Here is an 11,970-nt window from a genome sequence, read left to right on the forward strand (position 1 = left end):
CGCATCAACACTTTAAAAGGGCCTGAGCCCAACGGTCAAATGGGTTAGGGGAGCGGTTAACCAAGCGTGCTGGCTTACGAAGACGTCCACAAGTGATCCCAAAGACTGGGATGCGCATATTCGTCAACTACAATGGACAATGAACACAAAGGTTAATACCACTACTAAGTTTGCGCCAATAGATCTGGTGTACGATTTTCCATTGCGCGACCTGAGGGGAAATAGGGTGTTGGCCGCATTGCATGATGATAACGAACAATTTCATATGAATGGTAGACGTTCTGAGGCGATTGAAAACTTCAAGAAGGCGCGTCTGAAATGGAAAGCAAAATTCGACGCCAAGTACAGCAAACCAGTTCCATATCAAGAAGGCGACCTAGTACTACTAGAAGCACCACCACAAAGTACTGGAGAGTCGCGTAAACTCCAACCCAATTACAAGGGGCCCTACGTTGTTAAGAAGGCGTTAAGGTTCGACAGGTACGTGATTGAAGACGTTGATGAGGCGCAATGTACACGAAGACGATACAGTACAATTGCAGCCTCCGACAAAATGAAACCTTGGTGTGCCCTGTTTCCGGAAGTAGACGACAATTATAGTTCGGAAGGCGAAGTTGACACCAGGTAAACTCGGGACGAGTTTTGTCAGGAGAGGCCGAGTTGTCATCACTATGACGTGCCATCTCTATTCCTTTTACATATACTCATGCACTTGTTCATTTTCGTCTATGTATTCATTTTCATTCATTTTCTGTATTTGTTAATTTTGAGTTCAAGTTTGTATTCAATGCTAATGTAAAATCAGTTGACAAGAAGTAATAAAACTGAAAGGTCCATTTGACAAGAAGCTAAGTGTCATTATTATAAAGTATAGTTCATTTTGAAATGTTGTATAAAACTTACCAATCATCAACAACCTTTACTACATTGTGTAGTAACATACATATGTACATATTAAACACAAATTTATTTTCTTTGTTTATTCTCTCTTCCTCTTCTGATGTGGATTATTCACAATGCGTAACCAGCTGTCAAAATTACTTCAAGAAATAATGTATTTTTTTCTTGAGCAATTACTTAAGAGCTGGATACGACCTTTAGGTGATAGAAACAACCGTTAGATAAGCAAAACGTCTATAATTTGTAGCAATATGTGGCAAGAAGAAACATCAAATCAACAATTGTTTCTTGAAAAGTATTGTTAGAATTAAAGCATATTGAAATGTTGTATAAACTGTTAGATAAAATATAAATAAAATTTTTACTTGTATTTTTTTTTTAGTTATATCAAGGTCATAGACTCACTTGATTTTATTCCTATATTTTACTTCGTGCTAAATCTACATATACTAAAATTATCTTCAAATGAGATAAATTCAACCGAAAGGTTAAATTTACTCAGATACCATCGCCAATATACTTATAAAGCGCAGAGTCCACTGGATGTTTGAAAATCCTTATATTAGTTATATGGACAAGTTTACACCCGATTTTACTCACTAAAGTCAACCGTAAATTCGAAAATATTTTCATTATAGGGGCTATTGGAAGTATTGACCCGATCCTACCCATTTCTGACACACGGACATACTATTTTCAAGAAAAGATTCTCTCGGAATTTAAATTATATGTCCCACACCTTGACCGATATTCTTATTGAAAAGTTAGGCACTTGAGACCACATCCTTGGTATCTGAGGGCTTAAACATTTATTGTCTTAATAATAGAGTTCAAAACAATCAATGGTTTTACTTTCGTCTCTCAATCGATAGTTTTTTCATAAAATGAAAAAAATATCATTTAATAAAGCTACATCATTTAATAAAGCTACATAACATGATATAGTCTGGTTAATACCAAATGAAGACTAATTTTGGATAACATACCAGCAAGTCACGGCTATACAAATTATGAAATTTAAACTATCTTATACATCGAAGGATTTTTAAAAAAACAGAAACTTTGATAGAGTTGTTGCAAAATTAACCGGCGATTTAACCGATAGGTGGATTTTTCTTGAAGGATGGTAGCAAATTCGTAAAATTATTGAAATCTTTTCATTCTTTCCATTTTGAAATGTTGTGGTTTCACCAATTTGGTTTTCAAATCCATTTACGGACAATTTATTAAAATAATATACAAATTATGAAATTTAACTATTTTTTTTAATTTAGGTGTTAGATGAAAAGGAATGTTGAGGAACTATGTATTTTATGTATAAAAATGCACTTTTTTATAACTCGTCAACTCTGAGAGTAGTCTACAAGTAATATAGTAACATGAAATTTTTTTATACTCTCGCAACAAAGTTGCCAAAGAGAGTATTATAGTTTTGTTCACATAACGGTTGTTTGTAAGTCCTAAAACTAAAAGAGTCAGATATAGGGTTATGTATACCAAAGTGATCAGGGTGACGAGTAGAGTCGAAATCCGGATGTCTGTCTGTCCGTCCGTCCGTGTGTCAGTTCGTCTGTCCGTCCGTCCGTCAGTGCAAGCTGTAACTTGAGTAAAAATTGAGATATCATGATGAAACTTGGTACACGTATTCCTTGGCTCCATAAGAAGGTTAAGTTTGATGATGGGCAAAATCGGCCCTCTGCCACGCCCACAAAATGGCGGAAACCGAAAACCTATAAAGTGTCATAACTAAGCCATAAATAAAGATATTAAAGTGAAATTTGGCGCAAAGGATCGCATTAGGGAGGGGCATATTTGGACGCAATTTTTTTGGAAAAGTGGGCGTGGCCCCGCCCCCTACTAAGTATTTTGAACATATCTCGGAAACTACTATAGCTATGTAAACCAAACTCTACAGAGTCGTTTTCTTCAGGCATTTCCATACACAGTTCAAAAATGGAAGAAATCGGATAATAACCACGCCCACCTCCCATACAAAGGTTATGTTGAAAATCACTAAAAGTGCGTTAACCGACTAACAAAAAACGTCAGAAACACTAAATTTTACGGAAGAAATGGCAGAAGGAAGCTGCATCCAGGCCTTTTTTAAAAATTGAAAATGGGCGTGGCGTCGCCCACTTATGGACCAAAAACCATATCTCAGGAACTACTAGACCGATTTCAATGAAATTCAGTATATAATATTTTCTTAACACCCTGATGACATGTACGAAATATGGGTGAAATCGGTTCGCAAGCACGCCTTCTTCCAATATAACGCTATTTTGAATTCCATCTGATGCCTTTTCTGTATAATACGAGTATATACATTAGGAACCAATGATGATAGCGGAATAAAACTTTACAAAAATACGGTATTTGAAAAATATGTAAATGACGTATAATGAAATCTCGATTATCACTTTATCATGCGAGAGTATAAAATGTCCGGTGACACCCGAACTTAGCTCTTCCTTACTTGTTTTTTAATAATTTTCTTGTTATTGTTATAATTGTTTGCTTGTTATTGTTCATTTCATATCATAATGTATAATTGATATGTACAAAGCCAAGGTCTCTTTATTTAAAACAGCGAAAAGTATGTACAGTGGAGGGCAAAAACCTACGTACGACCGCTTTTTTCTTAACTTTAATAAATTCTGTAGGATGAGAAGTAATGATGCAGGGTTGTTTTAAATCTTATTATTGTCTAACAAATAACAAAAAAGTATAATTCTCTAATATTAAGTTTTAAGGTAACTCACTTAAAACTGAAAAAAGGCGTTGACAAAAGTCTTCATACGTTTTATTAGTTTCACTCTACAGCATAACGGTAAATTGCCGTTTGTTTCATTTTTTGTCTGTACTTTGTATTATTCTCGGAATTTATTGCCTTTTGGTATTTTAAAATTGTGTACGACCGGAAAAATGGCTCCACGCAAAGAAATTTCTGTGGATGTGCGAAATTTAGTTATTAAACACAGAAGTGAGAATAAATCATAAAAGCAGAATTATTATGTTTAAGCAAATCGGCGGTGCAGACCATATTTAATAACTTTAAAAACTCAAATTCTATCGAGACTAAGCCGCGTACTGGCCGTCCGAAGAAGCTTAACCGAAGAGACGTACTAAATTGGCCCAGGACATAGCTGAGAGATCCCAAATTGTTGTTCACTAGGGTGGGTCGATTCCGAACTTTTTTCGATTCGGGATTTCTAATAGTGCGGAAAAGTTGCCTTAGTACTTCCTGATTCCAATGTAACTTTTTGTTTTGAGATCGGATTGCATCTTCAACCCCAACTCCGGTCTTGAAATTTCGGAAATTCGCCTAAAATCGTGAAATTGTCTACCTAGCGCCTGAAATACGCATCTCATGGCAAAATGTATGAAACGAAAGTTATTTGTCACGTCATTTGCTACCGAAGGACGAACCGTTCCGAGATACGAGCGAAAATGCGGCGCGCCACAGCGCAAGGTGAAAATCGGCTTGCGGCCTATTTCTTGACGTTGATTTCGCCGAGTGCTATCACTCACATTCATTCACCTACGCCAAAAGACACGTTCGGATAGGTCTCCACACAAATATTTTTTCATCGAGTTCCTTCACTCTTGTCGGTGATTTTGCCGAGTTCTATCACTTACATTCATTTTCCTGCGCCATACGACACGTTCGGACTGGTCTCCACATAAATATTTTCTCATCGAGTTCCTTCACTCTTGTCGTTGATTTCGCCGAGTGCTATCAAACAAGATTACAAAGAAAAATGAACGTAAAGAAAAGCTTTCAAAACGTCATTCAACATCCACACTTACCAGAAAAGTATCAGCTAGAACACGTGACCATTCAGATCAGGCAGACTCTCATACAGACGACAAAAATGTAGGTGCGTCGCACATGGATTCTTCCAAAAACGATGCTGATGATGAATTTTCTCTTCCATCCTCTAAAACCAAACAAAACACACTAGTATTAGAACACACTGCCTTAGCTGCCCAAAGATTTGGAGTAAGTGATAGAGCAGCGGCCTTGATTGTTTCATCTGCTTTTCTGGATGCTAAATGCAAGATTAGTCGGGCAAACAAAAGTGTTGGAGTTAAGCTCCAAAACACCGAAAGTATTGAATCTGTTTATGGGCTGTATTTTGACGGCCGCAAAGACAATACACTGACACAAGTCAGCGAAGGTGAAAAGTACTACCGCGACACTGTCAAAGAGGAACATATTTCTCTTATAGCGGAACCTGGTTGTCATTACTTTGGCCACGTCACCTCTCTTCCGGGTCAGCTGAGGATGAGACGCAAGCTATATGGCAACATTTACAAGACAATTCAGTTGATGTGGAACATCTAGAAGTTGTCGGTGCTGATGGCACCAACACGAACACAGGTTGGAAAGGTGGAATCATTCGGAAACTAGAAGAAAGAATAGCTAGGCCATTACAGTGGGTTTTTTGTCTTCTACATTTCAACGAACTTCCATTTCGTGCTCTTTTCGAACACATAGATGGTGTCTCAAAGAGTCCAAATACATTCTCTGGCGACATAGGTAAACTGCTCCCTGATTGTGAGAAGTTGCCTGTTGTCAAATTTGAAAGTTTTCCATCCTGCCAATTACCTTCTGAGGTTATTAATCCGACCCAACTTAGCACAGACCAAGCTTATCTCTATAAAATATCAGAAGCTGTTATTTCCGGTCAATGTTCCTCAGATTTAGCGTCGATGCATCCAGGTAACATGTGCAAATCTCGCTGGCTCACCTGTACAAATAGAATTCTGAGATTATACATTTCTACTGACAAACCAACAAAGGAAATAAAGATTTTGGTCAAGTACATACTTACAGTTTACTCACCTTTGTGGTTCTCAATAAGATTCAACAGTTCAATCAAAGATGGCTTGCGCCATCTCTATGCTGCAATTCAAAGGTCGAGATACTTACCTGCTTAACTGCCCAAGGTTGTCGATTCATCCATTCAACAGAATGCTTTTTTTGCTCTTCCAGAAAACATTCTCCTTAGTATGATGACTGACGAACGGATAGAAGTCAGAAAGTTGGCCCTTGACCGTCTTTTGGCAGCCAGAGAAGCAGAGTCTGACACTGTTAATGGAAGGGTTAGATGTAATAAAGTGCCAAAGCTGAATTTCAAAGCTAATAATTATTACGATATGATTAACTGGAAGACTATTACCTTGACTGTTCCACCAGTTCTTTGTTCAGTTTCTAACGAAGAACTCATAAAAGGGCTGTCGGGAGACACTGCAGAGGTATGGAAATTTAGTGAATTCCCCTCTCACACCGTGGCAGTCGAGAGAACCGTCAAACTGGTAACAGAGGCATCTTCCGAAGTTATTGGCCCCCAATCTCGTGATCGTTTTATTCGCTCTACACTGAAATCTAGGCAACAAGTGCCAAAGTTTAGTACAAAATCTGATTTTATCAATAAATTTGACACAGATTCAGACTAAAACAAGCCTGACATATGGTTGGTTGGTTGGGTTGGGCTTGGGAGGAACCCGAATAGCAGCCACCTCCACGCGGTGGGTTCTGGGTGACCAATACAGGTTAGCTGAGAGCAGCAACAATTTTCACCTTGCGCTGTGGCGCGCCGCCTTTTCGCTCGTATCTCGGGAACGGTTCGTCCTACGGCCATGATCACGTATACCATTTCGGTAGCAAATGACGTAACAAAAAACTTTTGTTTTATACATTTTGCCATGAGATGCGTATTTCAGGCGCTAGGTAGACAATTTCACGATTTTAGGCGAATTTCCGAAATTTCAAGACCGGAGTTGGGGTTGAAGATGCAATCCGATCTCAAAACAAAAAGTTGCATTGGAATCAGGAAGTACTAAGGCAACTTTTCCGCACTATTAAAAATCCCGAATCGAAAAAAGTCCGGAATCGACCCACCCCAGGGGGTAATCGGAATTTGAAAAAATGATAGTGGCCTCGCCCTCTAATAAGTTTAATGTACATATTTCCTAAGCTACTGAAGCTAGAACAACTAAATTTGCTCAGCGTAAATATTATGAGAAATTCTACGAGCAGTGTGAAGGCAACCCCGATCGCTCTCCATATTACGGTACTGTTCCAAGCCACTAAAACCACAAGAAATCAATAAGCATTATTTTATATTCCTTGGTCATAGTGTCAAAATGGACGAAATCGGACAACTACCACTTCCTATATAACACAAAGTTAAATTCCACTCAAAATTCAACCAAAACTGTTCAAGCCCCTAAGTAAGGAATATGTGGACCCCAGTATATACAGTTGACTTTTGACCGAAAATATCGTTCAATGTGTGAGAAGTCCATATGAAATTCGGACAGAATCATTTCCTGATAATAGCAATTCTTTTATCAAAAATGGGTTGAATCGGGTCAATAGTTCCCAGAGCCCCCATATACCTAACATTAAGATTTTTGGAACTTCAAGGTGATTTTGTTCCATATGATTGGTGATTGCATGTAAGGTACCATAATGAAACCCAGGGAACATTTTTTGATTGTGTGGCAAATTTATAGTATGTGGGATGATGATGGGTCGATACTACCCCCTGCTCCCACTACATACTACACATAATTTCGTTTTTCTAACATACATATAGTATATGTAGATATAAAATTGATTGCATTCCGATCCTGTGGTTGACGTTTTACACTTTAAGGTATTTCCCTAGCATTGATTCCTCCAAGTTGCAAAAGTATAAAATATTCGGTTGTACCCAAACCTTCTTTCTTTAAAAGCATGTTTTTTAAACCATAGTTGTTTTCACTTTCTTTAAGGATAGGTTTGAGTAAATTTGTTATTCAAATGAAAGCTCTAGGCTTATGCTGATGCTGTTATCCTCACGTTGCACAGTTGTGGCGTATTTTGGGCTTTTTATACTGTTTCTCAAAGAGTTAATACATCTATTGAAGTTTTAGTAACACTTAAAAAAATTGTCTAACATACAAATATATAAGTAAAGCATCAAAGCGTGATGATCAAAGTGATAAGAGAGAATCAAATTTCTGAATCTGTTTCTACAATTTGGCGGGAGCTGAAACGAAGCCCTAACATTGTACGTGAGCAAATGCAGAAAGCGCTTCTCTTGAATCAAACTCTCATCTCAGTCTAGCCGGAATTCACATGAAATGGCATTCGGTAAGATTAAGCATTTGAGGTGGTTGGTAAGAAAGGTTTACGAAGCTTATCGTCAATTTAATACGATTTCTGAGCTGAAAACAGATATCTCGGATACATGGGCTAATTAAGAATTATTAATTTCCCCCTCTGCAGGGTTGTGCGCTGAGTCTGGGACCCGCCCTAGACACCAAGCCTCGGATGAGAGACCCCCATTTTGATGACGACTATGGCAAACGAATAAAGGACTACGATTTGAGGGTATGCATCTGGAATATCCGCTCCCTTAATTGGGAAGGTGCCGCTGCCCAACTGGTTGATGTCCTCGTTAGACTGAAGGCTGACATCACCGCCTAGAAATGCGATGGACGGGACAAGGGCTGAGACGAGTAGGTCCTTGTGGCATTTACTACAGTGGCCATATAAAGGAGCGCAAATTTGGTGTGAGATTCGTGGTGAGAGAGAGAGTCCGTCACCGAGTACCATCATTCACCCCGCTGGATGAACGTCTATCCACAATCCGCATCAAAACGAAGTTCTTCAACATATCGCTGATCTACGCCCACGCCCCGACGGAAGAAAAGAACGATGTGACTAAAGATGCCTTCGCCACGATATCAAAATCGTGCTTGGCGACTTTAACGCCAGGATGGGCAAAGAAGGTATCTTTGGCACTACGGTCGGTAAATTCAGCCTCCACGATGAAACATCCCCAAATGGGTTGAGGCTGCTCGATGATTTGTAAAATATGGTCGGACGAAAGCATGCTCAACGATTCGAATTTAAATGTGCTCTGCCCAATGCACAAAAAGGGAGACCCCACAATCTGCGCCAACTACCGTGGGATTAGCCTCCTCAACATCGCATATAAGGTTCTATCGAGCGTATTGTGTGAAAGATTAAAGCCCACCGTCAAAAAGCTGATTGGACTTTATCAGTATGGCTTTAGACCTGGCAAATCAACAACCGACCAGATATTCACCGTGCGCCAAATTTTGGAAAAGACCCATGAAAGGAGAACCGACATACAACACCTCTTCGTTGAATTCAAAACTGCTTTCGACAGCACGAAAAGGAGCTGCCTTTATGCTTCGATGTCTGAATTTGGTATCCCCGCAAAACTAATACGGCTGCGTAAACTGACTTTGGGCAACACCAAAAGCTCCGTCAGGATGTGGAAGGACCTCACCGTGCCGTTCGATACCAAACGAGGTTTCAGACAAGGCGACTCCCTATCGTGCGATTTCTTGAAACTGCTGCTGGAGACAATAATTCGAGCTGTAGAACTTAATCGAGCAGGTACAATATTTTACAAGAGTGTACAGCTGCTGGCGTATGCCGATGATATTGATATCATCGGCCTCAACACCCTAGTTAATAAGAATTAATAGTTTAAAGAAAATAGGAAAATTTTGTCGGCAGCTTAAGTGGAACATAATATACAATGTTTATAAACATAATTTTTGTAGACATATTTACATACATAATTTCTCTATCGCTTAAATTTAAAACTCTCCTGAAATTAATACTAAATTTAAAAAATTTAAATGAGATTATTATCATGTTTTCTTTTAAATTTCAATTGTCTTTTTATATTTGAACTATGAAAATTTTATAAATTATTGAATCTAAACTTAGTTTCGTTTATGTCGTAAAGATTTATAGTTTTTGATATATCCTTCTTTCCTATTATCCATAAAAATTTCTCTCGTTTTATTTATTTTTTTAAGAAAATTTGTTTAAAATTTTAAAATATTTTCATAAATAATTTTTTTGTTACAATTCCCATATTCAACATCGATTGGTTAAAAATCTTGTAACAAAATGTTATCTATTATTATAAAATTCTACAGCCTTACTCATTTTATCGTTTATGTTTAATTATTTGTTTTCAATATACAAAATTCTTATTTTTTCCGTTAATGTATGGAGTCGCTCAATATCACTACTGCCTGTGTGGTTATTTGGCTTAACAAAATGTAAATCTATGTTTTCAGTTTTAAAAAAATCTTTTATATTAACGCTCTTGAACTCATTATCAGTTATTATTTTATAAACATTTCCTCTTTGGGATTTGTAAAGTCATAATTTTTCGATTATAGTTTGATTATTACGATTTTCCAGATAGAAAACGGTCTATAAAGATTAAGAAACTGCATTTGAAATTTGTATACGCATCCATATGTACTAGTTGCTTTATGTCCGCTGGAATATCTGTAGATTTAAACTTTTCTTTAAAAGGGTGGCGATCGTATTTATATCTGCTACAAATATCGCAATTATTTATAAACTTCTGTATGCATTCTTTAAGTTTAGGGAAATATATCAGCCGTTATAAACCTTCATAATTTTCAGTTATGCCAGCATGTCCCGTTTCATTCTTATGGTATCTTCTCTATAAACTTGGTGTTCATTTTCTATATCTTTTGCATTATACGAACATCTTACAAATTTTCATTAAGCAGTAAATATAACTACTTTTCCAGCACCTATATGCTCTGTTAATAAATGTTCAAAATTTGTTTTCTAAGCCAGTTGAGTTAATAAATATTTTATTTTTGTTATGTTTATATTCAAAGTCTTTGATTTTATCATCTTTAAGAATTATTTGCGTTTGAAAACGATCGACAACTGTGTTAAGAATGCCAATGTGATTATGAGTGTCTTCTTCCTGAAAATGTCTCGTCCCATGATCATCGGTATTATTATATAGAGAATCAGCTTGTTCAGTTAACTCATCAACTGCATGTACGAGTATTTCATCACATCTAATTCTACTCAAAAAGTCTGCAACATGATTATCTTGACCCTTTATGTAGTTAATGTTAATATTAAATTCGCCAAGTTTAATGAGCCATAGATTTTTTACATGTGATTTGACAAAAAGCCGTCACAGTGGTTGATGCTCAGAAAGAATGCAAAATTTAATACCAAATAAATAAGGTCGAAAATAACCAGTAGCCTAAACAATTGCTAATAACTCTTTTTCAGTGGCAGAATAATTTTTTTCATGGTTATTTAGGGTTCTACTAGCGAAGCAAATTGGATGATTGTCTTGCTGCAAAACTGCACCCAGGGCACAGTTGCAAGCGTCTGTTATCAGTTGAAAACGTATTTTGAACGTACTTGAGTACGGGAGCTTCAGTTATTATTGTGATATGTGTGTGCTGTGATGAAATTGGAATCATTCGGATTGACTTTTGCATCCTTTTTTAAAAACTTTATTAGTGGATAAGGTACCTTTGAGTAGTCGCGAATAAATTTTCTGTAATATCCAGTAACACTTAGAAAAGATCTAATCTGCTTCATAATTTTTGGTAGTTGCAGCTTTAAAATGCAATCAACTTTTGACGGGTTGGTTTTCACTTCTTCTGTATTCTGAGTATGTGACCTAAGAAAGGAGTTTCTTTCACGAAAAATTTTCACTTATTAATTTGAGTTTTTAAGTTTGAATATCTTAATTTGTTAAGAATATGCTTAATGACATGCAATGCAACGACATGCTCTTGTAAACTTGTGGAGAAAATTAAAATATCGTCAAGGTAGACGACGCACCTTATATTAATATCATTTTCAAAACTGTATTAATTAGACGCTGAAATGTGACCGAAGCATTTTTGAGCCCAAAAGGCATTCGCGTAAATTCTTAGTGGTCATGTGGGGTGGAAAATTCCGTTTTCGACCGGTCTTCCTCTTTAGCGAGGATTTGGTGAAAACCCTTTGCCAAATCTGTCTGGGAGAAATATTGAGCTCGGCCTAGTTTATCTAATATACTTTCAATATTAGGAATAGGGAATTTGTCTTCTACTGATTATACTTTCGGTAATCTATTACTAGTCCCACTTATCCACCCCTGAACTATCCTTTTTTTTTGGCACTATCCACAAAGGTACATACATTGTAAGGCGGCGCACTTTCCCTAATGATGCCTTGACGTAGCATGT

Source organism: Bactrocera neohumeralis, chromosome 4 (genome assembly GCF_024586455.1).
Source record: "Bactrocera neohumeralis isolate Rockhampton chromosome 4, APGP_CSIRO_Bneo_wtdbg2-racon-allhic-juicebox.fasta_v2, whole genome shotgun sequence".
NCBI classification, from domain to species: Eukaryota; Metazoa; Arthropoda; class Insecta; order Diptera; family Tephritidae; genus Bactrocera; species Bactrocera neohumeralis.